Here is a 27918-nt window from a genome sequence, read left to right as displayed (position 1 = left end):
CATGGAAAGAGAGTTTAGCCAAAGGGCTTTGCACAATAGAAGTGCCAGGAAGAGGGCAGTGGAAGGGAACGGTGCTTTCCCCTGCCTTTATAATTCTTATAAGGGAGGTTATAGCACAGTGTAATTATAGGTACACAATGGCTATTTATCTCAAGCTAGGAGGTTTTGCACAAATCAATCTATCCATCAGTAATTGTGGTATGGAGGCATTAGAACAGGCCTTGGAAGCAATAGGTTTGTATCCAAAGCACACCTCAATCCCTGCTAGTTGTATAATCTTAGACAAAAAACTTAAGACCTTTTAATTTTCTCCTTTTTAGGTGGTACTGGAGATTGAACTCAGGGGTGTTATATCTCCAAGCTATATCCTCAGTCCTCTTTTATTATTATTTCTTTTTATTTTGACACAGGGTTTCACTAAGTTGCTGCGGCTGGTCTCAAACCTGGGATCTTTCTGTCTCAGCCTCCCAAGTACTGGGGTTACAGGCATGCACCCCTACACCTGGCTGTGAAACTTAACGTTTCTGACCTTGGCTTCTTCATATTCCAAAGATAATATTTACTGCAATAGACTTTTGGAAATTTAATTGATAAACAATGTACAGAAAATGTGTAATATAGGATCTGAATTCAAAAGACACTCAAAAAAGACACCCTATTTCTGCCCTCTTTTCCCTCGGATAGAGGATAGAATAGATTGTACCATTTTGGCATTTGCCAATTGCGAAGCAAACGAGTCCTGTTTCTACTGGCAGAGGATTGCTGAAAGTGGAGATACAGTCAGCATCCAGGCACTCCACAGCATACTGGATAAATTGAGGACTTTCTTTGTGGTTTTGAGATGAGAGGTTTATGGCTAAGAAAACTTGTATAAATTGGCCAAAGTCTACCCAGTGTAGAATATGAGTCAGTTTCAGATCCAGGCTTCTGGCCTATTCAATTCTATTGGCAGAGTTTATTTTTAGTACCTTTTTTTTTTAAAAAAAAAAAGCTTGAAATACTCCAAAATCATGCTTTATTCTTCCTTATTGCCCATTTCAATTTTGAGAGCTTTCCCTTTTCTTGAGAAATCTTTTTAGGCCACAGTTGTTATTTATGTGTAATATTAGTCCTTTTGTCCTGCTACCATTAAAAGTAATAATAGTGCTGAGACACCAATTAATACTTAGTCATTTATATTTATTATTTCACTTAATTCTTTCTTCACCCTTATAAGCATATAATAGCATTCCCACTCTACAGCAAAGAATGGAGACTTACAGAGGAGTTGACCAGGGTCATTAGCCATACTATGTGGCAGGGCCAACCCTTTTAATCTAGGTAGAACTCACCCTAGAATCCACCTTCTTAAATATACTATTTTTCATTATGGTTGTGTCTGCATTAAGTGCATCATCTCTTTTTTATGCATTTAGAAGTATTTTTTTCTTTTTCAATTTATTGCATTCCTCCCCTTAATAATAGCAATAGACTCATAATTCTCTTGGAGGGTCCCAACAATGGGAAAACAGCTGACTTGAAATTTCCCTTGGTTATCTTAAAATATCTCATACTTAGCATGGCCATGACCTGGTCTTTTATTCCAAACTCTGTTTCTCCCCAGATCATTGACATCTCACAAGATGGCACCATTGTTAACTCAGCCACTCAAGTAAGAAATTTAGGATTCCTTCTTAATGCCTATTTCTACCTCTTGCAGAGGTCACATTCCACGAATCAGTAAGTGTTCATGGTTCCACCTCTGAAGTAATTGTAATCAACCCACACTTCTCTCTCTTTCTCTTGCCACTGTCTGAGCAAAAGTTGGGACAGTGCTGGAGAGGAGTGTCAAAGAGGATGTTTAAGAACCAGAAGCAACATTGGATTACATGGTTTCTTTTTCTTTTTTCTTTTTTGTGGTACTGGGGTTTCTGGAAACCCTTCTACCTCTGGGCTACACTCACAGACCTATTTTTTAATATTTTTATTTTGGAAACAGGGTCTCCTAAGCCAGTGAGGCTGGCTATGAACCTGCGGAATCCTCCTGTCTCCGCCTCCCAAGTGCAGGGATTACAAGCGTGTGCCACCACGCCCGGCAGGTTTAGATGGTTTATAAATTTACTTCAAATCATGAGATTTTATGAATTTGTCACAATCTTCTACTTCCCAAATTTTGTTGAATTTTATTCACAAAAATAAGTATCTAAGATTTCAATATGGCACATGCAAGAAAAGCATCCTTAGTAGTGACATCCAGATAAGTGCTTGTAAGGGTGGTACTGAACTCTTTCAAGGAGACAGGGTTCTTTTGGTTTTATCATGTATCCTGGAGAGGACCTGCCAGGTCTTCTTTTTACATCACATCCAATAGGGACATCTGACACAGTGATCCAGTACACACTCCTGTGCCACCATGGACTTGCTAACCTCTCTCAGAAGTAATTTGCTTGTGTGGCAGAGGGCGTGATCACCACCACAGAAAGCTGGTGAGAAGACACCATCATATCATCGGGTTGAGGATGAGGAGGGTGGGGCATGTACATTTCACCTGGCTATTTCAGAAGCACCCAGTATTTGGATGTGTTTAGTGAAGAAGATGTGGAAAATAATAGAGACACAGTTCTATCATCAGGGAACTCGGGATTTACAGGGGTATATAGATAGTAAATAAATAATTCCATAATTATTTATTTAGGTAAAACATAGGTAAGCGTGCTAATAATAACAAAGACTCATCTGCTAGGCACTCCCTAAAATGTTTTATGTATATTGATTGGTTCAGTCCAATGGTAAACCTCTGAAATAGGCATGGTTATTGCCCACCTCAGAGATAAAGGAGCGGAAGCACAGAGAAGTAAATTACTTTATCCAAGATTTTTCTGTTAGTGTCTGAGAAGAGATTCAAACCCAGATGTCTGGCTCCTTACAACTCCTCCTCCCAACCTCTAATAATGCCATGATGGCTAATCGTGGGGGTTCTGAGAAGTAATACACTAGGTGATACTGCTATAGATTGTGGTATCTGGGAATCTTCTCTAAGGAAATGTCATTTAGGATAAAATTTATAAGATGCCACTGGCAGCGTCATTCTTCCCAATGTCAGAGCTCTACGGCTGCCATCCTCACTGCTCTTTCCCATAACCCCAAATCCAATCTGCCAGCAGCTCCCACTGTCTCTACTTTCAAAACATAACTTCCTTTTCTCTCCTAATACAAACCACCAGAATCTCTTACCTCACCATTGTAAAAGCCTCCTCATGATTCACCAGCTTCCAAAGCAATTAAATCCTTTCAGTAGTTTTCTCTCCTACTCATAGTGAAGGCCAACATATTTGCCATGGTATGTGAGACTGTACCTGTTTTGTTCTGGTTTTATTGTCTATCAGCCTATGTTAGGTCTCCATCAATTTTAATTCCTTTTTGGCTGAGTGGTTGCAACAGAGACTGTATGATTTACAAACATAACATATTTGCTATTTAGTCCTTTGCAGAAAAGCTCTACATAATTTTCATCCTCTTCCCAAGACATGCACACACACGCAGGCACACTTCTCTGACTTCACATTCCAACACTTCTCCCTTTCTTCCTCTGTGCTGGCCACACCGGCTTCCATGCCACTTCAAGAAATATCGAAACAGGTTCCAGTTCTGAGAATTTTACCTGCTGCTTCCACCACCTAGTTGACTTTTAACTCATACAAAAGACTTCAATCTTCTGTTCAGATTTTTTCTCTAATGCTACCCAATTTGCAAATTTTTTCCAGGTTTTCTTAGGTTAAGAAAAAAAAAATCTCCTCCTACTTTACTTTTGTCTTACTTGGTTCATTATTTTCCTTCTGGTCTCCTGTCCACTGATAATGAGTAGTCACATGTGTATTCTTCTTCCCTTTCTAAAATGTAAACATCATGAAAGTAGGAAAGTAGAGGCTCTTTTATTAATTTTTTGGACTTGTAAAGGGCCAGGTGCATAACAAATGTTTAATTATTGCTTTTGGATGAATGAAATCATAAGAGAATACTCAGAATGCAGCAGGCAATGGTACAAGTTCCAGAATATCCCTGGGGTGGCTGCTGTGTGCTTCAAACTTTGTATACACTGACTTAATATTTGTCCTCTCAACTATCTTGGTGGGAGGGGGCCCTGTTTCTTTTTCATCTTTCCCATTAAAAGATAAGGATAGGGCCAGACGTGACAGTGCACGCGTGTAATCCCAGCATTTGGGAAGCTGAGACAGGAGGATCGCGGTTCATAGACAGCCTCAGCTACTTAGTGAGGTCCTTTGCACCTCAGTGAGACCCTGTTTCAAAATAAAGATTAAAAAAAATAGGGCTGGGGTGTAGTTCGGAATTAGAATGCCCCGGGTTCCATCTCCAGTACTGCATATATATATTTATATATTCCTGAAACAATGTACGGCGAAAACTGTTGGTACTGAGGGACAGGAAGGGGTTCTTTCCTCCAGGTGGCTGCTGTCTCTTTAAAATAGCTTACATCATTAAGATGCTAATAATAAATCATAGTTTTGCAAATTTTTTTTTTAAAAAAATTGAATCCAGGATTCTTCCCCAGAAATCCAGGTCCTGACATAAAGAACATCCTGTTTACTGTGCTCTCAATAAACGAGTCATAAATGGATGGCGTTAAAATGGAAAGTCCAAAGTAAAAGGGGGTGTGGTAATTTGTTTTTCTTTATTAAATACGATGTACATCTATACCTCTCAAAACACTACCTAGAATCCATCAGTTTTTATTTGCTATTTTTTTCAATAATGGGGATTCAATTCAGGGGCATTCTGTCTCTGAGCTATGCCTGGGGGTGTAGCTGGGGCCCTATGTTTTATTTTTTATTTTAAAACGTCTTACTAAGTCTCAGAGGGCCTCATTGAGGAGCTGAGGCTGGCCACAAACCTGCGATTCTCCTGTCTCACCCTCCCAAGTACTGGGATTACAAGCATGCACCACCAGCCATGCTCATTGGTTTTTATTGTATCAACATTTTCACAACTAAATTTGCTGTGTTAACCCTTTTGAAGTGTACAGTTCAGTGGCACTAAATGCCTTTGCATTGGTGTGAGGACATCACAATCATTTATCTCTAGAACTTCTTCATCTTGTAGAGCTAAATCTCTGAGCTTCTTAGACAATAGCTCTCCATCCTTCTCCAACCCCAAGACACCGTCACTTAATATTCTGTCTCCATGAACCTGAATATTCCAGCTATATGTACTTGACCTTTTGTAACTACTTATTTCACTAAGCACTATGTAGACAAGGTCCATCCACAAAATAGCATGTGTCAGCATTTCTCTTTTATAAAGATAAATAATATTCCATTCCACATATAAATCACATATTATTTACCTAGTGATAGAAAAGCCCTTGGGTTGCTTCCACCTTCTGAATATGGTAAATTATGCTATAATGAACAATGGTGTACACATATCTCAAGACCCTGCTTTTTACTTTTATAATTTTTTCAGTTTGTCAAATTTATTTATTTATTTATTTATTTAATTTTGTATTGGTGCATTGTAGTCATACACCTTAATGGGATAAAAGACATGTGGAGACATATATGCACACATCACCCAGTTAACCCTTACCTGATCCCCATCCCATTCCCTCCCCTTCCCTCCTTTCGATGCTTGGCTTAGTGATTGATATGTTTGTTTAAGTACATCATGTACTTTAGAGAGTTTCCCTTTTCCCCCCAAAATTCCAAACATAAAATTGCTGAAACATGATAATTCTGTTTAATTTTTTTCGAGGACCCTCTAGAATGTTTTCTAGCCACTCTCTTATTAAATTCCCCTCAGGGAACATTTTGAAATCTATATTTAAACACTGGCTCTAAGAAATGTCCCAGAATCACAAGAATGGTGCTCTTTCACCCGATTCCAGGTCTCACATCTTAGTCACAGACTTCCCAGGCTGCCCTAATGACCACCACTCATTTATTGTAATAAGGTGTGGATGTTTTCTTTCTTCCTGTATTTTGTTCCCCCAATGAGTCAACTGAGGAAGCCAAGAAGGCCAAAGAAACAGTGCCAAGCTTTGTGAACTCCTTCCTTCCCTGTTCCCCTTAGGCCACCATCTCCGGGTCATCACATCCAAGACAGAAGGCCAAGCATTGAGGCGATTTCTTTGCAACCACCCATGATCTCATGAACCTTTGAATGGGTGTAAACAGGCCCTAGCAGACCCTTTATCATGGTTAAGGGCCATGATCACACAGTGATCTTAACTTGTGTTGGGGTATTGAGCCATGCGAAGGTTCCTGCTTCAGGCCATGAGGAGCCCTGGAAATGGCAGTTGGAGGTGGTCCCAGGTCCTCTTCTGTACTCTCCTCCCCACCTAGTTACTGTCGTCTTGGCCAAGCTACATAACTCACTCTGGGAGTGGGTGAATTGGATGAATGCTTCTCTTCCTCCTATTTTATTTTTAACAGTGGGTCCCTAAAGGCATGTGCACACATGCATGCTCTCTCTCTTTCTCACACACACACACACACACACACACACACACACACACACACACACACGCTACTCAGAATATCGGTGCATGTATGATGTGAACTGTAGTCAAGGTGTTTTGATTATAAAAAGGGAAGGAAGGTGAGAACCCTGCTTCATCCCCTTGTGATCCCTGCTAGTGACTTCGGAAGCTCTTTTCTGGCACCCAGTGTCCAGTGGAACTTAGTTTGGAAATCGAGGAGACAGGTCTCCTGTTGTTGATATTCAGCTGTCACATGCTTTGACTGAGCATTCCAAGCCCTCGAGAAGGAAGCTGGTCTACTGAATGAATTGGCTTCCTAAATACGGCTGCTCATCAGACATCTAGAGCTATGGTAACGCATCAGTAATGACTCCTGGCACCTGTTTGTGGTGGCCAAATCTGATGAAATGTTGCTCTGACTCACTGCTCTGTTTGTAACCAGGTAGGTTTGTCATTTGTCAGTCCTTCATATTTTATTTTATTTTATTTATTTTATTTTATTTTATTTTATTTTATTTTATTTTATTTTATTGTGGTACTGGGGATGAATGGTACTCAGGGGCCCTCTACCTCTGGGCTCTACCACCAGACCAATTTTATATTTTATTGAAAACAGGGTCTCACTAAGTTGCTGAGAGCCTCACTAAACCTGGGGCTGGCTTCAAACCTGTGATCCTCCTGTCTCAGCCTCCCAAGATTACAAGTGTGCATCACCATGCCTGGCTTTGTCAGTCTTTTAAAAATAGGGAAACTGAGGCTTAGAGAGGCTACATGATTGGCCCAATGACATATCATCAGTAGGTAGAGGAAGCAGGATTTGAAGATAGGAAATTTGGCTCTTGAAACCTATAGTTTAACATTTCCACATTACTGCCTCCTTTCAGAAGACAGAAGTAGAGAAACAGATGCTTCTGTCCACAGCAAGTGTGCGAGCAAGAGAGACATCCGCTGGCCTACCTGCTGCCATTGGCCCAGTACATCTGTGGGAGGGGTCTGACCCAGCCAAAGTCACTAGCCTCATTCTTTTTAGAGACCCAAAGCCCCGAGCCGTCTCTGTGCCAACCGATGTACACAGTGGCAGAGTTCCCCAGCAAACTCCAGCAATTAAAGTGAACCAATTAAAGGTTGAGAGCTACAAGACAATGTATTTGATCCAAGATAGAACCTTTGGGATTGAATTCTCCATCAATTTTCACATCTATTTCATTCCTTTTCCTCTCTTCAGATGAGGGAGAGGGATATTGTTTTTAATTACATAGTTCCCTCTTAGTTCTTATTTTCTTCCTCCAGGCTCCCTGCAGAGAATTTGCTACAGTTGCTTGATAAGAAAATATTGATTCCAAGGGCAGAGTTCAGAAATATTCTTATAAATGAATCTTCTTGTTAATTAAGGGTCACCCACTAAAGGGGACTGGGGATGAAGGTGTTGCTGAAATTGGAGCTCTCAGCGAAGATGGCAAGAAAGACAAAATGGCCCAGTGACCCATGATCAAGAAGGGAAATTAAAAGAAGGAATGTGTTCTGAATTACCATTTATCTAATATGTATTGATGATATGCTGGAATCTTGACTGTATAATACAAGCCCTGCGTTCTTGAATACGCTTTGTATCATCTCCAAATCTCAGTTTTCTCATCTCTAAGTGATAGACATAATGTCTTCAAAAATGGGTTTCCAGGATTAAATAATTAAATAATGCCAGTTGAGTGCTCTGTGTAGATACTGCCACATGATAGGCAATATTATGGTTGTTAATATTAATATTTAATTGCTGTTATATCTATTAATGTGTGTGTGTGTGTATGTGTGTGTGTGTGTGTGTGTGTGTGTGTGTGTGTGGTACCAGGTGTGTGGTACCAGGGATTGAACCCAGGGGCATTCTATCTCTGAGCTATTCCCTCAGCCCTATTTTTTATATTTTATTTTGAAACAGGGTCTCACTAAGTTGCAGAGGACTTCACTAGGTAGCTGAGGCTGGCTGTGAACCTGCAATCCTAAATACTGGGATTACAAGCATGCGCCACCACCCCAGGCTGTTATGTCTATTATTAATGCTATTATTTGAGCTTTTGTTTAACCCTCATCAGCACCCCAAGTGCTGGGATTCTAGGGTTCAAAGTCACAAAGAAGCCCTGCCAACTCTTGCTGGAGGGGTGGTGGCTTAGTGTTTCTGTTTAGGATTTACATATGAAAACCAGGCCAAGCAATGGTGTCAGGCAAGGGGAGAAGGTTGCAGATAAATGAAGCCAGCTGAGGGGCAGAACTTGCAAATTTTATTCTGTGCTCAGTTTAATGCTTGGCATTCTATCCTCATTAGTGGCTGTGCTCAGCCCTGTGATACAGTGGGAAATCGCCATGTGGGAAAATGAAGATTTATACAAAGTTAAATTGAACAAATGGTGAATAATTGATTTAGCTGACCTGACAACTCCCACTTGTAAATAACGTGGAATGTTTTACTCTGGCAGTGATTTAGTTTCCTGGGCATCCTCAGTCCTCCTAACAGTTCACTATAGAGACCTCATGCTTTCTGGCATAAGCTCTATTATCTCAATATCACTCTGGCATGACTGATAGGGAGTATGGTCCACATTACTCTCTGTAGAACATAAGAATCCTTTATTTACTTCTCGGAGTTAAGAATATAGTTTGACCTCCTCTTAACAGTATTTGGGATATATTTATTTGGTTAGACTTAAGAATAATTGTGCTTATAAGTCTAGTCATAGTCTTTAAAAATAAAGCAAATTAAAATGAATAAAATAAATGATAAACCATCTTGTATCATTGTTTAAAATGCCCTTGTTGGCCCCTGGACACAGTAACATGCCATTTAGAATGCATTAAAGTACAGCACATTTAGGTCCAGGCTTGATATCCTAAAGAATGAGTCTACTTTGGGTATCTTCACACCAAAAGCTGTAGAAATTAATTGATAACTTAAACCTCCTAGAAAATCATATGTATTGGCAGTGCAAAAATGTTCAGAAGTAAAATAATTGAGCCAGGTGTGGTGGCATCTGCCCATAATTCCAGTACTTGGGAGGCTGAGACAGGAAGATCGCAGGTTTGAGGACAACCTCCACAACTTAGCGAGACCCTGTTTCAAAATAAAAATAATTACATAAAATACAAAGGGTCAAGGTGTAGCTTAAAGGTAGAATGCCCCTGAGTTCATTCTCCAGAAACACACACATAAACACACACACACACACACACACACACACACACACACACACGCGCGCACACACACACACACACAATTGAATCATGTTCTAATTTCATCAGTGGATAAATTCATTTATAGATTACTGAACTTATTAGGTAGTAAAGCAGATAGGGTGAATGTGGTTGGTGAAGTTAGGTCACTGGGGAGAAATAGATTAGAATCATGAATTCCTGTGATCCATCATCTAGTCTCAACGGTCTGCCCTACTTTTATTAAAGTCATTTAAAATAATTATTTGGTGCATAATAAGCATACGTATTTGTAGATGTGGTGTGAAATTCACATGTATACAATATGTAATAATTAGTTCAGGGTACTTGGAGTATCCATCATTTAAAATCTCCATTTTGATCTGAAAGCTTTACTTACATCAAAAGATGCACAGATTCTCTATTTTCTCATGACAACCGCGATGACTCCTCTGACTTGACACATCCTGCTCGTGATTGGAGAAAAGGCAAATATCGTAGACAGAGAAGAAGGGCAACTGTTCAAAAGTAACAACGACTTACATTCATGTAAAACCTCAGCAGTAAGTCTTTTTCTTTTCTTTTTTCTTTTTGCACTGGATATTGAGCACAGGAACATCCTATCTCTGAGCTATACCTCCAGCCCTTTCTATTTTTTATTTCGAAGCAGAGTCTCACCGATTGGCTGAGAGCTGCTACATTGCTGAGGCTGGCCTCAAACCTGTGATCCTCTTGTCTCAGTCTCCCGAGTACTGGGATTACAGGTGTGCACCATCACACCCGGCTTAAAACTTCAACATTTGTATTGGTTCAGTTTCACACACCTTGTAAGGTACTCACCTCATTGTTCTCATTGAATAGTTAAGCAATGTATGGTAGAAAGAAACAGAGACTTCTCAGATTTCTAAAAGCCAAGAAGTAGAATTTCGGCTTTAATCTTTTTATGGCATGGTTGCTTCATCTAACCTACGCTGTTTGGGGGTGGGGGATGCAAGGAGTTTTGGAACAGTGATAACCAGCACAATTGATTGTTTAAATGGAATTAATTAGCACAGATTGCATTTCTTTGATGTTATCAATTTTTAGCTTAGTACCAAATAATAAGATGTTTCTGTTTGAAGCTATCACTAACAACCTCATTAGCATGTATGGGGAGGGAGAAGGGGTAGTGGGATGGGGTTAGGAGAGAACCATACTAAGAGATGTTGTATATATACATGAATATATATACAGGAATATAGATACCGCATGTATCATTTTGCAGTTCACTATATTATATAATTATATTGCATCAATAAAAACTTTTTAAGTCTCACCTGTCTGTGCAACATACTTACATTTTACTTAAATATATTTTATGTTGATAGAGCATATATGTATTTTGTAATCATGAAATAATTGTGTTTTATTTTTGACTAACAACTTTTGTCTCTAAACTTAAAATTTAATGCTTTTTAAAATAAATATATTGCTGTGTTTAACAAAAAAAACCCATAAATTTAAAATACCAGTCATGTTCACTGCAATACATGATCTGATTCTTGCTACAATGTTTAAAAATTTTAAAAGATTAGAAGAACATATAATTTATGTAAAATTCATTGAGCATATATAATATGAATGGAGTTTACACTGTATAATGATTATAGGAGGATAGTAATATGTTTTAAAATAGGTATTTCCTTTAGGGTGGATGTCATGGAGCAGATTCATAAGTTGCTCTTGAGGATAGCATGAAAGACAGTCTTTATTCAGGTGAAAATATTTCAAGTTTGGTTTTGAAAGCTAGGTAAACATCTCCTAAAAATGTATTAAAATAGTACACACATGTTACTATCACTATGAAATACATTATGAGGTGAGGTTATAATGCACCAGTAAATGTATAAAAATAAATCATATTATGATTTGGAAAAAGAGGAGAATTCAGACAAAGGCAAATAGCATGTGAAGTAACATTAAACCACGAGAAGCCAGATGTTCTAAAACAGCTCATGGTGAACAGTACGTCCAGAGTATGGAATTGGAAGAGAAAAAGTTTGTATATGAAATTGAACAAGACAACTGGGAACTTGACTGCGCTGAGACCAGCCCACAGCTAGAGTGTAGACTCTGCCCCGGGAGCAGCGGGGTCCAGAGGAGGTTTTCAGGCCCTGGAGTGGCAGGACCAGCCGGGAGGGGAGCCCATTTCTCTGGTAACATTGCAGATCCTGCAGGGGTGGGCTAAAAGCCAAGAACCCAGGTCGGCAATTGGTGCCGCCATGCTGACTAGAGAAAGGGATCCCCCGGCAGGCAGTGAGGAGTGGGGAGCATGACCCCAAAGAAAGGGGAATCTGGCTCTGTGGAAATGTTTTCTAATAGCTTTTGTAGATCAGATCTTTAACTTCCAGGCCATGCCCCATGTGCCTTCCTCAGAAGAATGGAGATGAGGATGTTCACTCTTGATTTCATTTATTTATTCATTCTTCAATAATCACAAAAGAAATGTGTCCTCTCTCCAACCAGTGAAGCCATTTGGAACTCTGAACATCATGGCGTCATGTCATCCCTGTTAAAAGCTTCATGGGTATCTTTGCCTCCAGTTTTAATGCTCAGGCAAGACATAGAGATAGATATTTTTGGTGCTTTTCATTAAAAACATTAAATTCATACCCATTTTCTTCACTACTTATTTTTTTTAATTAAATTTATCAATTTGGAACTCATCACAGTCATCCCCCAAGGGCAATAAGATAAACTCACAGTTTGAAATGGTCAAATAATATTCCTTTCATGTACAGACATGCTACAAGGTGGTGTTTTCTTATTTAGAACCATTCAGTTTCTCAATTTTCTGGTCACCAGAAATGATTAAATTTTATGTACCTTTTGGTAAGATTATCTAAACAATGGCCACACACACAATAGTTCATATTAAAAAAATGCATTTTTTATTCTCTTACAGATGGAAAGGGCCTTGTGCATGTCAGCCAACCTCTCAACTTACAGATGAAAAAAAATCAGAAGTCCTTAGAGGCAGAGAAGACCTCAAGTCACTTTAAATAGTTCAGCAGGTCCTCAAGACCCAGAAACTCAGCTTGTTCTCTGGTGTCAGACCAGCCCAATTTTAGGATAGGTGTTTGTAAAGACTGCACGTTTGCGTTCCTAAATGGCCAGGGATTTGAAATCACTCAGGGAATTCAGATTTAAGGCTAATATTCCAGGCCAAATTGAGCACAGCAACCCTTCTTCTAGCAAACAAAGCCTCCTTTGCCAGTGGCCAGGGCTGTGGTAACAGAGAACAGGAGGCTCACCTCAGCTCTGGAGGAGGAAGTGCCCCTCCATCAAATGTGTGGGGCTTCCTGGCTGGGGACAGAGGGCATCCCCTCTCCGTTTCCTAGTGCTGACCCCGTTGACCTCTTAAACATCCCTAGAGGCCTTGTCTCACTTACTCTTTTACAGACATAGCCTCCAGGCCCCAGGGAATAGGTAGAACAAGGAAAAAAATACCAACTCTGTGTTTTTACCCTGAAATGCTAAGTAGGAGAATGCTGGTGACCTTTATGTCTAATCTTTAGCGTCACCCAGAGTGATCATTACCATACAGATCACTGATTCCAAGAATGGCTTTCCAGGAGGCAACTCCAAAGAAAAAATAATATTTTAAAACAGATTAAGTATTCTTTAAAAATCAACACACACACACACACACACACACACACACACAGCATTAATTACCTTTTTCCTCTGAGTTCGCTAGTGTTATAATGATCAACACCATTAGTGATCAAGAGACTATGTCATTGTTGTTTTATCAATGAAAAAGTTGAAGTCTAGAAACTCGCTGGTGTGCCAGAAACCATTCAAGAACGGTACTATGGCTGAGCTGGGACCACTCCCCATTTCCTAAATCCTGGGTCAAAATCCTTCCACTAAATTTTATAAATACTCATTTCTTTTAAAACAAGAGGAGGTATTTATCTTCATCAGTCAAAGAATGTAAAAAAAAAAAACTACACACGAAGCAAATTGTTGGGCTTGCAGAATGAAAGACAGCTTTTCTGGGCCATCGGATGGCACAGAGAGGTGGGTCACCAGAGTCTGGGGTGCACTGAGGCCAGGGGCTCTTCCCCGGTCCATGTGCTTGAAAGGCTGGTGGGCAGAGAAAGCTGTCACAGTGTAGACTATTCCCATTCATCTCTCTAGCATGTGAAAGACATTTAGGGAGAGAATGATTTTCAACCCTCCTAGGTTTGGGAATTAAAGGTAAATATGGTGCGGAAAATTCTCTGCTCTGGCTTTAAAGGCTTGTGTGAAATACTTCCCGAGGGGGGAATCGTGGGTCACTAAAAGGTTGCCTCTCGCTAATGCCCTTGATTGGCTCGTGGTACGCAGCTCCCTCTGAAGTGGCAGTCAGTCAGAGTGACCACTGCCCTTTCGCTACAATTATCAATGGTCTGGCAATTTCCCTCAATTTTAATCAATTTGGGTTCTGAATAGCTCTTTTCTTTGTTTGAGACAAAAGAGGCAAGTGTTCTCGGTAAGCGTACCTCCCTTCTTTCTGGCAGCTCCTGTTTTCTTTAGAAACCTCTTTGGAGACCTTCTCTACTTTTAGGCTAGGCAGAGGACCCGCATCTCCTTTTATTAAAGCAAGATTCATCTGGCTGACGCTTCAATCCAGCAATGTGATCAGCCTTGCGAGGGTGCTTCGGATGGGCCAAGGGATGGGAAAGGTCAGAAAGCGGGAGATGGAGGTGGGGAAAACCAGGGGAGAAAAAGAGGCTTACATGGCTGGAGCCATTGGTTAATATTAGGGTTGCCAGTTAAACTACAAGGTTCTCAGTTTTATTTGAATGGCTAAAAAAACGACAACACGTTTTCATGGAGCACCCTTCACTGGCTTGTCATCATTATCTGAAATTCCAACTTTATTGGGCATCCTGCACTTGAATTGTCTATCTGAAAACCCTAGTATGGACAGATGAAGGGGAAGTGAATTGTGTTGAGGTCTAGGAAGGTGAGAAGTTAAGGCAAAGAATAATAGCAGTGATGACACACACCCCGATTTATTCATTTGTTAGTGAATTTGCACATTTGGAGATCATTGTCTTCATTAATTCTTGCTATGGAACCGATATAATGAAGGAAGATTAACGTGAACAAAGCAGATTAGTGTGAATGAAGACGGGTCACTCAGTGCTGTGATGAAGGACCTCGAGTACAACAAAGTCTACTCCGGTGTTTGTGTTTGTGCTTTTATTTCCCCTCCATCCTACACGATGGATATGAGCAACAGCTGAAAGTTCACATCAACAATGCTTCAAGATAGGCCCATCTGTCCTAATCAAAGATCTATCCCATTTTATGATCTTCCTTCTATGGCCACATTCAGGCTCAGGAAGTAGGCTGAGAGGATAAATATCAACACCCCTACATTTTATTGGAAATAAATTGGCTTCCACTGAACACCACCCTATGTATGAAACTTGACTATCCCCAGCAACACATTCCACAGGTGTGCAAAGAAAAATACAGGAGGGAAGATGTGATCAATCTTCCCTTAAAAGTCTTTCTAAATTTCTTCCTTTAAAATGTCTTAATAAAACTTGTTTTAAACTGAGTCCAGATCTCTGTTTGCTATTTTATCTTCTGTAAAGAATTACACAGAGGTCCCTTTCCTTTATCTGCAAAGGCTATATTATAGTTTACCAGTGGATACCTGAAATTGGGAAATAGGCATACCAAACTCTATATACTCTATTTTTCTCAAACAAATGTAATTTGAGGTGATAAAAAACTAGCATGTATATTTTTTCCTTCCCTTATCATTTCACTGATAGAAGATTAATTCTTACTACAGATCAGTATATATTTTTGTTTTCTTTTGACTTAAGGAAGAGCTCATTGGCTGCTCTCTGGCATACTCAAACTGCCAATATCACTATTCTTTCACTTTGAGGCTTTCATTATATAAAATAAAGGCTACTGAAGCCAAGTAGTGCCATACTGTGGCAGTCGACCTGGTAACTGAGAAGGCTACCAAGTGACTGATGTGCCAGAGGCATTTATAGCCTTTTTGTATGGATTCTGGGACAAAGGAATGATTCACACGCAGGGCAGGATGAAGCAGCACAATGTGCAATTTCATCACACTACTCAGAACGATGCATAACTTAAAACGTCTATTTCTGGAATTTTCCATCTAATATTTTCAGGCCATAATAATCAAAACTGTAGAAGGAACTGTATTGCCTTTCTAATGCATTTCATGCTCTTGCTGGCACATATAATTACATGTCACACACACAGTCTGTGCCCATAACATGCACAAATACACCCTTGTTCAACCAGAGCAAGAATTAATGAGAAGTGAAAATAAATCTCATGTCAACAATGAGAATAAAAAAGATCAAATAAACAAAACATAAACTTAAGAGAAAAGTATCAGCTCAGTTAAATTTAATAGTGTCTGTGTCGTGCTTGTTATTGCAGTAAGGGGTGAAGACGTGAACAAGAGACAGTTGGAATATTTGAGAGCAGCAGTAGAGATAAGGGCGTCCCATACGCATCTCCACTTTAGAAGTTTGCTGTGCCACAGTCTCCTGTCTGGGGAGTTCTCAAATACACACAACCCAGTCTTGTAAGAAATCTGTCTCGTGCAAAATGTGAACCCAGCATCTAATTTATGGGTAATGTGCTTGGTATGGACACTCAAGGCTGGCCGGTCTGCCCATAGGCTAAGGGTGAGCTGGCCAATGGCACTATGAGACCACCTTGGAAGTCATATTTTGTTCTATTCTAATGAGAAGACCACCAAGAAGAAACAGGAGAGACAGAAAGTGGATGAACTATGATGAACTGAACCTAACTCGGTGGTCCCACAGGGGAAGCCCAGGCACCTGCAGGGCAGGTAGCACACTGTGTCTACGTGACCTCTGGATTTGTGCAATGAGCTTGCTGGGATTCCAGGTGACCTTCTGGTTCCTGAAGATGCTTCCATCCCTCTGGGGCCTCGAAGTGAGACCACCTCTCTTCTTTCCAGAGGCAGGATGCTACTGACTCTCCAGAGGCCTGAGGATGCTACTGCTTTTCTTTGGGCCGTTTTCTTAAACCCGTGCATTTGTTTTCTGGTACTGGTTTTTGAACTCAGGGCCATGCTACTTCAAAGCTCCACCCTGTCCTTTTTTATTTATATACAAATATTTTATTTGAAACAGGGTCTTGTTGCATTGCTGAGGGTCTCATTAAGTTGCTCAGGCATGCCTTGAACCTGCGATCTTCCTCTCTCAGCCTCCCAAGTAATATAATTACAGACATGGGCCAGTATGCTCGTCTAAGCCCTTGATTTTTTTTTTTTACAAAAACTTTTAATGATCAAAGGCAATCAAAAATAGACCTGTTTCACTTCCAGAAAAAATACTAAACTTACAGGCTTAGGCCCAGCAAGATAATTGTGTCACAGGAGCTACACTTAAAGCAAAGACAAAGAACCTGAAAAATACAGTTTGAAGGGAGGCTGTTTTCTGCTGGAGGAATGAGACACGATTTTGCTCAAGATACAGCACCGAAGATGGTTCTAAAGGAAGATCTATCCTAGCCTGGTACTTTCAAAGGAAGTAATAAAACCATGTGGTTGTTATGAAAGCCTTCCTCTGACTAGCAAGTTGAAATCAGATGCTATATCATTTGCTAAACACAGGCGTGCACGCACACACACGTACACATGCACACACACACACATCATGTACAAGTTCCACTGTCTCTATCATGAAACACCTCCACCTTCTCCTTACAGAGACGGGAAAGAAGTGCAGACAACAAGCAAGTTGTCAAGTTGTCCTTGGACTCATTGACACCTCGTCACAGGAGGTGACACTTGTCACCTCATTTGGAACTGGGGAGGCTTTGCTGGGATACTATGTCATGCTGTTTCCTTTCCTAGATGAGGTCACTGGACTGGATTGGGGAAGTGATTTGCCCAGTATCACAGGAATACTAAGGATATGTGTGTGTTTTTTAATTAAAAAAGAGTAAAGACAAAGGCAAAAGTCAGTGACATAACAAAAGGGCTCATCTCCAGTCCCCCTATGTACCCTGGACCAAAGTCCTCTTGTGGCCCCCTGGTAGCTCAGGGCTCACCGGGATCACACTTTCCTCAGGGCCAGACTTCTTTTCAGTGACTCCGAATCTATAATTGCGAGTCTGTGGACCCCATGGCCCTGTGTCTTGTCAAATAGCTAGTCATGAAATACACCAATGAAACATAGAGATATAGACAGATAGGGGTAAAGATGAAGGCACCTCAAAAGACTTCATTGAATTCTCCTGGATAAACTAACTGCTTGGACCCAGCCAATCCCTGACAGTGATATTCACTTCATCAACTCAATAAGTTTCTTATAATTAGGTCCAGCAGATCATTAGTCGGAGCCATCCATGTGGTCCTGCCTGGGAGGAAGCCATGACCATTTTTTTTTTCAAGTATTGTATGATTCAGTTTTTTCCAGAATGGCCAGAAATTCTGTGAAGCCCATCCCATAATCTGCTTTAGGCATAACCTCCTTTTTAAGTAGATGGATGTTATCACTTATGGACTTAATTCAAACTGAAACTATATTTGGAATCTACCATTGTCATAGTCTAACTAGGGTTTGCCTTCTCAACAGCTCTGGTCTCTCGCAGCCCTCAGTGCTGGGCAGGGACCGGGCCCAACACCGCCCTTAAGTGTTCATTGCTTAATTTTCAGAAAACCTGTGACTGGTTAATCTCACATTATAGCTTGCAATTGACGGGAGTATTTTCACCTTGGAAATTGGCAAACACTATAAAACCAGGATTTTTAAAATTTATTTTATAGCAGAGCCAGTTGTTAAACTTATTTTTTAGTGTAACATTGCCTATCTTTCTTCCTCTCTCCCTCCCTTTCTTCCTCCCTACATTCTTTCCTTCCTTCCTTTTTCCTTCCTTCTTTTCTTCCTTTCTTTTCTCCCTCTTTTCCTCACTTTCTTTTTCCTTCATTTCTTCACTATTTTTCTTTTCTATTTTGGTACTGTTCTATACATATGAGGCACTTTGACAGACATTTTTTTTAAATCTTATTTTATCATCAAATCAACTCTCTCCTAATTAGTTGAAATTTTGTAAACAAATAACCAAAGGCTCAAAGAATGTATGCATTGTCCTTGGAAACACTACTAATAAATAAATAGAAATAGAGTTAAAATGTCAGCCTATCTTGTTTGAAAGGTCATATGCACTCCCCAAACGGGTGCTAAGACATCCACAGATGTTCACTTGAGCTCGTGCACACAGCAGCACGATAAAAACAGAACCAAAAAACAAAATTCTGTGCCGCCAGCTCCCCAGAACTCTGCTTCCTGATGTTGTCTTGGCAGATCTGTTACTGGATGACAGCACATTGTCACATACCTCCCAAAGTAAGGTAGCCAGTGAAGTTAATAACAAGGGTGGGAGTTGGCAGCATGCTTAGCTGAGGGTAACAATTTAGGTAGAAATCCCAGTCCTCAGGAGGCTGAGGCAGTAGGATCACAGATTTGAGACCTACCTCAGCTACTTAGTGAGAACGTCAGCAACCTAGCAAAGCCCTGTTTCAACACAAAAATATAAAAAGGGCTGAGTGTAGGTTGGATGTAGAATGCCCCAAGTTTGGTCCTCAGTGTAACAAACAAACAAGTAAGATTCAGGTAGGAGGCTTTGCCATCCACTGGAAAGTATGAGACTTCTTAGTGGGGCCATTCATAAAAGTTTGTCCTGTTTTGGCAGAGAAAACTAAGGGTAGAGTTTAGTAGGTACGACTATGGTCCTTATCCATTCCTATATGAACATTGACTGGAAATACAATTTAGAAATGTTCATGCTCTTATTTTGTTTTAGCTTCATTTTTATTTCTGTGGGTTGCTTAATTCTTTCTCTGTACTGATTGTCTAAAAAAAAAATCTCCAGATTTCAGTTCTTATACCACCAAAGGCCAGTAAGTTCAGGGTGTATGATTCAAAGACATCTGGATTTGATTTTCTTCCTTAACAGACACGGGATTAGAAATTAAGATTTTTTTTTAGGGGGGAAAATGGTATTTAGGGAGATTGTCAATCCCCAAGCTAAGCCAAAAAACTAAACTAGTGAAGGATTATTCATCTATTACATGTGCATTCCTCAGCTGCAGCTTCTGTGTGGCTGGAGTCATTCTATTCTCTGGAGAAGTGAGTCAGACAGGTGAAGCAGAGGGAGAGAGAAAATGAATTTGTAGACCTGGAAGTAGGCAGAATCACTTCAGATTGGGGTAAGTCTTGTGAAAGAAACAAGATAAGTTCTTTAATAGAGCTCCTGTGAATACGTTATAAATGGGGGTCACCATTTTGGACTGGGGTTTTGGGGGAGCCTCTCCGAGAGGAAATTAGAGCTGAGACTTTTAGGGACCAGAGAGGAGATACTGATGAACAGTGGCCCCTTCCATGCTCCTGCTGCACCTGTCTCTGAGCTGGCCTCCAGGCTCCATGAATTCCCGGCCATCTCCTTACTCCTTCATTCTCCTTCCTAAGTCACCACTCGGATGCATGGTCCACTTCAAATGAGCAGAGAAGTGAGGCCCAAAGACAGGACTTGGTTAAAATCTTGGCTTTACTTAATAGGATTGCCATGGATATCCGTTTTACTGTTTGATTATGTTGTGTACTTTGATGAGTTCATATACATATAAATTACACATATATTATATATTATTTATTATTTATTATATATTATATGTTATATGCTATATGTTATATGTTGTATATACATATTATATATTATATATACATGAATACATATTATATATATATATATTAAAATCATCACAGCAATGGAGATAGTGGATACAGCCATCACCTCCAGAAGTTTCTTCCTGCACCTTTGAGCTGCTGCTCTCCCACCCCTTACTACCCTAAAGCCGGGTAACCCACCATGAGCTTTTGTCACTTGAGATTAATTTGCACTTATTAAAATATATATACATTGAATCATACTCTTTATTTTTTGTTTTGAAAGGGGGCTTGCTAGATTGCAGAGAGTCTTGCTATGTGACCCTTTGGTTTCAGCCTGCCAGGTATTGAAATTACAGCCACCAAACCTGGCTGAATCATGCTAATTTGGTGGTGGTGGGAGCTTAGTTTCTTCTGAGAGTCACCCATATGGTTTCATAGATCCGTAGTTTGCTCCTGTTTATGAATAGTATTCCATCATATAAACGTACCATTTGCCACACATTCACACGTAGACAGATGCCTGAGTAGTTTCCAGTCATTGCCTATACCAGAGTTTCTATAAATATGTGTATAGAAGTCTTGGGAGGAGCACATGATTTGTTTTTTCTTAAATTCCCAGGAGTAAAATAACTGGATTTTATATTACATGCATATTTTACTTTTTAAGAAACTGCCAAATTGTTAGCCAAAGTGATAGTAGCATCTTAAATTCTTCCCAGTGATATATTAGGGTTCTAGGTGCTTTGTATCATTATGAGCTCTTGGTTCAGTAATTTTTTTAATGTATATACTTATAAATATATGTATATATAAGTATGCATATAAATATGCATAAAAGTATAAAAGGTACATATATATATGCTTTTATTGGTGCATTGTAGTGATACTTCAGAACGAAGTTCAAGATGTTGCCAATATATACGCATGCACACGGCATTTGGTGTGTTTTTAACTTTAAACATTTTCCTAAGATTTTATAAGTGGTATCTTCACATGTTTTTAATTTGCATTTTGCTATAAATTATATTGAGCACATTTTTACATAATTATTTGCTCTATGTTTCTTTGGATAAAACATCTATTTAAATTGTTTGCCCATTTTTAATTAGGATTTTTGCTTTCCTCTTGAGATTTTAGAATTTGTTTTATCTTCTGTATGCACATCTTCTGTCACATATGGGATACAAAAAATTTTCCACCAGTTGCAGCTTACCTTTGATTACTGTTGACAATGTCTATTAAAGAGAAAATATACTTAATTTTAATTAAGATAAAATTAAAATTTAGAGGAATTTTTTCTTTTACATTATTCTATGAAATCTTCACCTTATCCGATATCATTTTCCCCATTTTATTTAAATTAAAAATAATTTAAAAATCTACATTTTGCTCTACATTCCAGTTTAAATTATTGTTTACATATGTGTTGAAGCATGGCTTAAAGTTGTCTTGTATGCATATGCATGTGCAATTATTCTAGTCCTGTTTGTTGAAAGTTTACTTTTATCCTTTGATTTCTTTATTTTTAACAAATTATTTTTATATTTTCATGTCTATTTTTTCTCTATTTTATTGTATTTGTCTATTTACTGATGTTGACATTAGTACTATAAGTCATATACCATAGGTCAGCAATAATTGTTGATGTTTGCTAGTAAAACTCTTACAAATTTATTCCTAAAAAAACTTTTTTATTATTCAAAGCCATTGAAATAATAAACTTGCCAATTTCTATAAAAACCTCTAGTTGAATTTTCACCATATTGGGCTCAATCTATACATCAATTTTGAGAAAGTTTTAGCAATAGAGTGTTACCAATCCATGAATATGGTATTTCTTGCTATTTGTTTAAATCTCTTTTAATCTATCCAGCAATGCTTTTTACTTTTCAGGGTGCAGGTTTTGTACATGTTTTGTCAGATAAACACAAGTTTTTCATATTTGGGATGCTACTTAAGGGGTACTTATTGTAATGTTGCTTTAAGGTTATTGCTAGTATATAGAAATACAAACATTTTTCAGATTGATCTTATATTCTTCAAATTTGCTAAGTTAAGTTATTAATGATTGGCTCTTTTTTTCTTAAGGTGGGGTAGAGAAAATAGATATTTTTTGTTTTCCTATATAGATTTTGTGTTCTCTGTGATTAAAAACAGGAGTTTTTTCTTTATAACCTGTATTTTGTTCTTTTTTTTTTTTTCTGCCTTATTTCACCAGGCTGGTATCAAGTAAAGGCTGTGAGGACAGGCATCATCTCCGTGTTCCTGGTTTCTCTCTCCCATCATGAGCAAGATATCGACTATAAGTTTTCAAAGTTGCTTATTTTGTCATTTCTAGTTTCAAAAAGTTATGGATGTAAGGTTTTCTTTGCAATGTCTTTTTAGGATATGCTATGATGATCATGTCTTTCTCACTTTTAATTGGTTAACACAGCCAATTATATCCATTAATTTTTGTATACTAACTTCAAACTTATAGTATAACCCTATTTGTTCATAATGTATTGTAGTATTTAATTTGTTAAAATTTTATGAAAACAATTTTCATTCGTCTTCTTAGATAATATTGGTCTTTAGTTTTCTATTCTCATAATATTTTTGTGTGGTTTGGATATCAAAGTCATGGTGATTTCAGAGAAAGTTGGGAAGTTCCTTCCTCTTTAATTGTCTTGAAGAATCTGTGTTCTTTTTTTTTCTTTTCTTTTCTTTTTTTTTTCTTGTCCTTATGTTTAGTATACTTCTCCAGTGAAGCCATCTGGGAGTAAAGCTTTCTTTGTGGGAAGGTTTTCAACCCAAATGTAATTTCCTTTACTAGATATATGGATATTTAGCTTATCTGTGTCCTTGAGTGGGCTTTGGTACTTCAGATGTTTCCCACTCAAATTCCAGTAATTTGTGCATGTATTTAAGATGTCAAATTTATCATCATATTAAGTTGTATCTGGTTTTATCTTATGATGAATATAAAGAGAATATATATAAAGAGAATCTATGGTTGTGCCTTGTGGTGTTTATAATTTACCTAATGATTGTAATTTGTCATCATTCTTTCTTATTAATCTAGATTGTTGACAACTAATTTAATGAATTTTTTAATAACTAAATTTGTTTTTCTGGTTATTATTTGATTTATTTAAGATGTTGGTTTTATTATTTTATTTATATCATCCTTTTGTTTGTATTTTGTGTGCATGTTTCCTATTTCTACTTTTTTTTTTTGTGGGTCTGGGGATGGAACTCAAGATCATTTGACCTTTAAGCTATACCCCCTGACCTGCTTTTCACTCTTTATTTTGAAACAGGGTCTCACTAAGTTGCGGAGGGCCTCACTAAGTAGCTGAGGCTGTCCATGAACCGTGATCTTCTGGTCTCAGCCTCCCAAATGCTGGGATTACAAGCATGTGCTACCACGCCCGGCTTTCTACTTTCTTAAGTGGAAGAAATTTATGTGAAATATTTTCTTCTAATATAGAAGAAATATTCATGAAAGTGGGGCTTTATTTGAATCTCACATATTTAATAAATTTTGTTTTTTCATTAGGCTCAAAGGCTTTTTAATTTTCCTTTTGATTTTTCACAAGCTCTTTCTTATTTAGAAGTTTATTATTTAGTTACTACAAATATAGCTATTTTCTAGAGATAATTTGCATGATAACTTTTCCTGTATGTTAGTTTTATGTATAGAATTTATTTTTCAGAGTAGTTTTAGGTTCAAAACAGACTTGGATTCACACATACAACCTAATTCTGCCTCTCAAGTATGCGCAAGCTTTCCCACTGTCAATAACCAGCATCAGAGAGGTGCATTTATTACAATCAATGGACTTGTATTGACAGATTGTCCTCCAAAGTTCAGAGTTTACATTACAGTTCATTGTTGATGCTGTACATTCTATGAGTATTGACCAATGTATAATGACCTGTATCAATCATACAGGAGTGTCTCATTGCCCTAAAAGTCCCCTGTGCTCTTCCTACTCATACTTCTCTCCTATTATTGAATTTAAAATGTCCCTCAGACCACATGCACTGGAAACCGCCATGTTGATGGACAGGAGAGGGCTGCAGGGGGTGGGGCCAGACACAAAGTGTGTCCCAAGACCACAACCAACTGCAGTGTGTCTCTTTTACCATTTGTTCTCTGCTTTGTTCCATGATGCCTTGAGGATCTCTGGCGCTGACTCTTGCCTGGCAGCTGGCATAACGTAGACTATGTACGTAGACTTAAATCTCCACCACTGTGAGCAGATCAGTTCCTTCTTCATTTAAATCTTGTATGTCAGATATTTGGGTCACGACAGTGAAAATGATAACTAAAAACCCTTCCCTTATCTCTTTTTAATATCTCCACAGTTCTACCTTTTTCTAGAATGTTGAATAGTTCAAATCATGCGATATGTAGTCTTATCAGATTGGCTTTATCCCCCACCCTGCAGTATGCATTTAAAGTTTCTTCATGGTTTTTCATGACTTCATAATACATTTCTTTTTTTCTTCCTTCTGAAAAAATTCCATTGCCTAAATATACCACAAATTTACAGATTATTTATAGTTACTACTGAAGGACATCCCAACGGCTTCCAAGACTGGGCAATTTTGAATAAAGATGCTATGAATATAATGAGCAGGGCTTTGTGCAGTCATAAATCCTCAACTCATCTGGGCAAGTTTCAAGGAGCACATATGGTAAAAGTGCATTCAGTTGTATGAGAAACTGCTACACTAGCTGTCATCTAATGAGGCCGTACCATCTTGCGCTCCCTGGCAGCAACGAGTGAGAGTTCTTGTTGCTTCATGTTAATTCCAGCATTTGATGTTGTTGGTATTTTTTTTAAATTAATTTATTTTTTAAATTTGTGCATTGTAGTCATATATCAATCACATTGGAGTACAAGACTTGAGAGGATATACAAGCACACATCATCCAATTAGCCCTCCTCCAGCCCCCATCCCATTCCCTCCCCCTCCCTCCATCCCACACTTCTTTGGTGATTTACTTTGATACATTTGTTTATGTACCTCCTGAGTTTTAAAGAGGCTCCGTCCTCCAGTATTACATACCCTCTGATTGGTCACATTAGTTGCTTCACTATAGGGCCCTTTCTATAGATCAACCTCTTCCTGTTGCCCTTTTCCTCCTAGTTATTGCTGATTAAGAGAAGCGTCTGATTTATATTTTCTGCGATATTTCTCTGTGCATGCTGCGTTGCAAGTACCTATCCCACTCTTGACGGTCCCAGTAGTGGCCTGGCTACTCAGTGGACTGATCCAGACCTCGCTGGCTCAAGCAGCGGCCTTGCCTCATGGGAGGACCCAGGTCTTGTCTCGCTGGCCCCTGCACCGGTCTAACCCCTAAGCTGGCTTTGGTCCCGGCCTTGGAGGCCGCAGGAGTGGCCTTGCCTCACGGCAGGCTCCAATGCCGGCCTTGCTGGACCCAGCATCGGCCTCACCCCTCGGCAGGCTCCAATCCCGGGCTCAGAGGCCCCAGTACCAGCCTTGCCTCATGGCAGGCTCCGGTGCTGGCCTCGCTGGCCCCAGCACCAGCCTAATCCCTCGGCAGGTTCCGTTCCCGGGTTAGGAGGCCCCAGCACTGGCCATGTCTCACGGCAGGCTCTGATGCCGGCCTTGGTGGCCCCAGTACCGGTCTAGCCCTTCGGCAGGTTGTTATCCTGGCCTCGGAAGCCCCAGTACTGGCCTTGCCTCACGGCAGGCTCCGATGCCGGCCTCGCTGGCCCTATCACCGGCCTAACCCCTCGGCAGGCTCTTGTCCTGGCCTCGGAGGCCCCAGTACCAGACCTTGCCTCACGGCAGGCTCCGATGCCGGCCTCGCTGGCCCCAGCACCGGCCTAACTCCTCGGCAGGCTCCGATCCTGGCCTCGGAGGCCCCAGCACTGGTCATGCCTCAAGGCAGGCTTCGATGCCAGCCTCGCTGGCCCCAGCACCGGCCTAACCCCTCGGCAGGCTCTTATCCTGGCCTCGGAGGCCCCAGTACCGGCCTTGCCTCACGGCAGGCTCCGATGCCGGCCTTGCTGGCCCCAGCACCGGCCTAACCCTTCGACAGGCTCTTATCCTGGCCTCGGAGGCCCCAGTACCGGCCTTGCCTCAAGGCAGGCTCCGATGCCGGCCTCACTGGCCCCAGCACCAGCCTAACCCCTTGGCAGGCTCCAATCCTGGCCTCAGAGGCCCCAGCACTGGTCATGCCTCACGGCAGGCTCCGATGCCGGCCTCGCTGGCCCCAGCACCGGCCTAACCCCTCGACAGGCTCTTATCCTGGCCTCAGAGGCCCCAGCACTGGTCATGCCTCATGGCAGGCTCCGATGCCGGCCTCGCTGGCCCCAGCACCGGCCTAACCCCTCGGCAGGCTCCGGTCCCGTCCTCGGGGGCCCCAACACTGGCCTTGCCTCACGGCAGGCTCCGATGCCAGCCTCGCTGAACCCAGCACCGGCCTAACCCCTCAGCAAGTTCCGGACCCGTCCTCGGAGGCCCTAGCACAAGCCTTGCATCATGGCAGGCTCCAATGCCGGCCTCGCTGGCCCCAGCATCAGTCTAACCCCTCTGCAGGTTCCAATCCCGGCCACGGAGGCCTCAGTAGTGGCCTTGCCTCACAGCAAGCTCCGATGTCGGCCACTGGCCCCGGCGCCCGCCTAACCCCTCAGCAGGTTCCGATCACTGTCTCTGTGGTTATTATTTCAAAGGTTCCAGTTGTAATGTATCAGATCTCTGCCTCCCCGAATATTGGCCACTGGCATTGCCACTGCCTCCACCGTTTCAAATCCTTCCCAGGCTCTTTTTCCACTCTGAATGTTGTCCAGTGTTCCTAAGCATGCGTGATGGTAGTATTCAACATTTGTTGTAATTTCTCCAAAAAAATAAAGTTGGTAAGATCCGGTTTCTGCTTCTCATGAATACAAGTCTCCACCACCATCGCGGAGAACTCTTTCAACACCGCATTTCTCCTTGGTCTCCGCTAAACTCTCTCCTTATATGTGATGTCTGAGATTCTTAACAATATAGAGAAATAGCAGTCCTCTTTCACGGCGAATTTTTCCATAAGTTCCAGTGCATTTAGATAAGTTTTGTCTGCATCTCCAGTGTCCTGGCATCCATAACGGCTTTCTTACCACCTCTCCGATATTTTTCTTTATCTTTTTCTGTTCTGGGCCCGGTTTCTCCAGGGGTCTGGCGTGCTACTCGCAGTTGGGCCCGGGGCCCAGAGTCCCGCGACCCGGGCCCCAGCTGGCGTGCCCCGCGCGTGACCCCTGCCCAGAACCCAGCATCTTACTGGGCCTGGTTTCTCCAGGGGTCTGGCGTGCTACTCGCAGTTCTGCCTGGGGCCCAGAGTCCCGCAACCCAGGCCCCATCTGGCGTGCCCAGCCCGCGACCCCCGCCCAGAACCCAGCGTCTTACTGGGCCTGGTTTCTCCAGGGGTCTGGCGTGCTACTCGCAGTTTGGCCGGAACCCAGAGTCCCGCGACCCGGGCTCCATCTGGCGTGCCCAGCCCGCGAC

Source organism: Muscardinus avellanarius (assembly GCF_963383645.1).
Source record: "Muscardinus avellanarius genome assembly, chromosome: 4".
In the NCBI taxonomy this organism is placed as follows: Eukaryota; Metazoa; Chordata; class Mammalia; order Rodentia; family Gliridae; genus Muscardinus; species Muscardinus avellanarius.
This window is presented reverse-complemented; position numbering follows the sequence as displayed.